Raw genomic sequence first — 5000 nt, 5'->3', positions numbered from 1 at the left:
GCACACACACATATATACACACACATAAATATGTATAATTTACATAAATTATATATATAGAAATACATAAGAATACAAATAATTTGGCAAGGGTACAGATAGATGCATACACACATAGAAACATACAAATGGATTGAATAAACATGGGAGGGTATACCAAATAATATAGAAATATATAGATCTAAGTACACAAGGTCATAAAATAAATACATAGACACATACATATACACATAGACACACAGGTATATAAGATAGGAGAAGTAAAGAATGAAATCAGGAGAGGAGAAAGTATATTAATAGAATATTAATAAATTATAGAAATCAGTGACAATTTTTAATTTATTTAAATTTTATATCTAAACTAAATTACTTAAAAGATGGGTTTTATAATGTTTGCAATTAATTGAATTTTCGTGCTTCTTATTTAATAATTTATCTCTTTCTCTAAAAGTAAGTATAAATAATTTCTCATAAAGACATAGGTAGCAAGGCGAGTTTAAAGATGAACAGGTTTTCGCTTTCTTTAAAATTTTCCAATTTACTATTGGGGAGTAACCTTGCTCTACTAGTTCATTGTAATATTTAGACAAGGAAGTTCTATTTTTGTACTCATTATTTTCAAAAGAGCACTTGTGACCGGTAAATCTTTCTTTAAAATTGTTATTTGTCATTCCTATGTAATATTTTTTTTTCATTCGGATTTTCCTTAGTAGAAATAGTTGCTTGGTACACTACAGAAGTAATTTGACAATTTCCTTTAAGAGGGCATTTTGATTTAATTCTACAGTTACAACTTTCGGTAGCAATGGGTGTGCTATTTTTGTTTAATATTTTGTTATTATGTTTTTTAATTATTTTTTCAAGGTTTTCATTACAGCTATAACTAAGTTTTATTGTATTTTTATTGAAAATTTTATGTAGTATATTATTAATAGGGAAGTGCTTTTTAATTAAGTTTAAGAATTTCATTCCTAGATTTGTTTTAAGTTTCAGATTAAAAGGGGGATTGTACCACAAGATTTTTCTCTTACGGTTTCTATTTGTATTTGTGTTTGGGTGTGTTGGTTCTATGAACTCAATTTGGGTGTTTTTGTATCCACTATCCTTAAGGGCCCTGTTATAGAAATATTTATGTTTATTAAATGTTTCAAGATTGGAAGAATTGTCACTGATTCTTTTACTAATGGATTTGGGGATATGCCTAATGATAGATTTTGGGTGATTTGATAAGGGGTGTACATAAATTGGGTTTGAGTTTTCCTTCCTATATGGTTGGTAGATGCCTTTCCTTAAATCAAAGTTCACATCCAAAAAATTTACAGTTTTAACATCTGATATAATATCCACTTTTAATTTAATTCTACGGAATTCATTTAAGATAATCTTTTTGGTTCTTTCACATTTAGGGCCGTTGGATTCCTTGATGATCATCAGTCCATCATCACGATACAAGCCTATATCCATGACATTGATGTCTTTGGTTAAGTTGTATAGTATGAATAGACCTACTAAGTCTGTCATTTCAGCCGAATCCAAAGACCCCATGGAAATGTCAAACAGGTCATTTTGATCTTTTTTCAACCACTGATCATTTCCACTAATTAATGTAGTATTTCTACATGTCCGTATAATTTCAATTTCAGTGTCTTTTATATCAGACAGGAGTTTAGCAAACTCCATCACCTCTTCGAATAGTTCCTTAGATGTAAGAAAGTACAATTCTTTTTATTATGTATATTGGAAAACCATTTAATGGTATCCGCTGTGTTAATCCATAGATTTAGCTTATATGTTGATTTAATTTGATAGTTAACTCTTTCTAGTATATTTTTACTTAATTTACCAATTTCGGGTTTCGTAGGATTAATTAATCTAGTTGTAGGTTTATTGTCAAAATTTATCTTATGGTCTTTAAGCAAAATATATGACTGTTTTTTTTGTAAAATTCCCACTCTATTACTAATTTTAAGTCTGTCAGTTATTTCTTTACTATCCTTGTCAATTTTTTTGCAAATATCTATATTTGATTTTTTGTAATTTTTTGTAATATTTTCTTTAATAAGCTTGTTATATTCATGTGTAGTTAGTTTGTAGAAATTTTGCGTCTTATCTGCTTTAACGTAAAGGTAATCCGAGGTGTTGATTTTCTTAATGGTAAAATCCAACTGTTTTTGAAAATGATTCTTTTTCCTATGGAAAGACAGGCCTCCAATAAGATCCATAATGTCTGCTTAAAAAGCATCCAATTGGTCGATATGTGGTGCCGAATCTCGATTTTTGAAACCATGGTAATCCTTATTCTTGTTGTCATTTGAATTTCTCAGGAAGAAAAAAGCTTTCCACTTCATTCTCCTAAGTAGCTCCTCAGTTTTTAGAAGGAGGGTCATCTGGTAATTCCGATTGGTGGTGGTAGGAATATTTTTCAGGGATGTTTGGAAGTTAATTTTCTCCATGTTTAGGTAAAAACAAATCCAGCGTATAATAGTGCTCAACAGTAATGGAGCGACGATACTCGGGTTTTTTTTTTTTATATTAAAAAGTAATGGACTAATGAATTCAACGAGGTTGTTAGATAGTGCTCAATAAAAAGAGCTGATAATACTTGTTTATTGTTATATAAACATGCTCACATCCCGCTGCTACAAATAAATCAACACCTCGGATTACCTTTACGTTAAAGCAGATAAGACGCAAAATTTCTACAAACTAACTACATATGAATATAACAAGCTTATTAAAGAAAATATTACAAAAAATTACAAAAAATCAAGTATAGATATTTGCAAAAAAATTGACAAGGATAGTAAAGAAATAACTGACAGACTTAAAATTAGTAATAGAGTGGGAATTTTACAAAAAAAAACAGTCATATATTTTGCTTAAAGACCATAAGATAAATTTTGACAATAAACCTACAACTAGATTAATTAATCCTACGAAACCCGAAATTGGTAAATTAAGTAAAAATATACTAGAAAGAGTTAACTATCAAATTAAATCAACATATAAGCTAAATCTATGGATTAACACAGCGGATACCATTAAATGGTTTTCCAATATACATAATAAAAAGAATTGTACTTTCTTACATCTAAGGAACTATTCGAAGAGGTGATGGAGTTTGCTAAACTCCTGTCTGATATAAAAGACACTGAAATTGAAATTATACGGACATGTAGAAATACTACATTAATTAGTGGAAATGATCAGTGGTTGAAAAAAGATCAAAATGACCTGTTTGACATTTCCATGGGGTCTTTGGATTCGGCTGAAATGACAGACTTAGTAGGTCTATTCATACTATACAACTTAACCAAAGACATCAATGTCATGGATATAGGCTTGTATCGTGATGATGGACTGATGATCATCAAGGAATCCAACGGCCCTAAATGTGAAAGAACCAAAAAGATTATCTTAAATGAATTCCGTAGAATTAAATTAAAAGTGGATATTATATCAGATGTTAAAACTGTAAATTTTTTGGATGTGAACTTTGATTTAAGGAAAGGCATCTACCAACCATATAGGAAGGAAAACTCAAACCCAATTTATGTACACCCCTTATCAAATCACCCAAAATCTATCATTAGGCATATCCCCAAATCCATTAGTAAAAGAATCAGTGACAATTCTTCCAATCTTGAAACATTTAATAAACATAAATATTTCTATAACAGGGCCCTTAAGGATAGTGGATACAAAAACACCCAAATTGAGTTCATAGAACCAACACACCCAAACACAAATACAAATAGAAACCGTAAGAGAAAAATCTTGTGGTACAATCCCCCTTTTAATCTGAAACTTAAAACAAATCTAGGAATGAAATTCTTAAACTTAATTAAAAAGCACTTCCCTATTAATAATATACTACATAAAATTTTCAATAAAAATACAATAAAACTTAGTTATAGCTGTAATGAAAACCTTGAAAAAATAATTAAAAAACATAATAACAAAATATTAAACAAAAATAGCACACCCATTGCTACCGAAAGTTGTAACTGTAGAATTAAATCAAAATGCCCTTTTAAAGGAAATTGTCAAATTACTTCTGTAGTGTACCAAGTAACTATTTCTACTAAGGAAAATCCGAATGAAAAAAAAATATTACATAGGAATGACAAATAACAATTTTAAAGAAAGATTTACCGGTCACAAGTGCTCTTTTGAAAATAATGAGTACAAAAATAGAACTTCCTTGTCTAAATATTACAATGAACTAGTAGAGCAAGGTTACTCCCCAATAGTAAATTGGAAAATTTTAAAGAAAGCGAAAACCTGTTCATCTTTAAACTCGCCTTGCTACCTATGTCTTTATGAGAAATTATTTATACTTACTTTTAGAGAAAGAGATAAATTATTAAATAAGAAGCACGAAAATTCAATTAATTGCAAACATTATAAAACCCATCTTTTAAGTAATTTAGTTTAGATATAAAATTTAAATAAATTAAAAATTGTCACTGATTTCTATAATTTATTAATATTCTATTAATATACTTTCTCCTCTCCTGATTTCATTCTTTACTTCTCCTATCTTATATACCTGTGTGTCTATGTGTATATGTATGTGTCTATGTATTTATTTTATGACCTTGTGTACTTAGATCTATATATTTCTATATTATTTGGTATACCCTCCCATGTTTATTCAATCCATTTGTATGTTTCTATGTGTGTATGCATCTATCTGTACCCTTGCCAAATTATTTGTATTCTTATGTATTTCTATATATATAATTTATGTAAATTATACATATTTATGTGTGTGTATATATGTGTGTGTGCGTTGTTGTTTATTAGTATATGATTGTGTGCATATATTTGTGTATTTTTTTGTATGTATGTGTATACATAAGATTACATATATATATGTATATATGTATATATATGTATGTATGTATATATATATATATATATATATATATATATATATATGTGTATGTATGTGTGTATGTATATATATATATGTATATATGTGCTTATTAGTATGT

The sequence above is a fragment of the Euprymna scolopes genome, chromosome 5 (genome assembly GCF_053919585.1).
Source record: "Euprymna scolopes isolate OS-2025 chromosome 5, ASM5391958v1, whole genome shotgun sequence".
Taxonomy (NCBI): domain Eukaryota; kingdom Metazoa; phylum Mollusca; class Cephalopoda; order Sepiida; family Sepiolidae; genus Euprymna; species Euprymna scolopes.
This window is presented reverse-complemented; position numbering follows the sequence as displayed.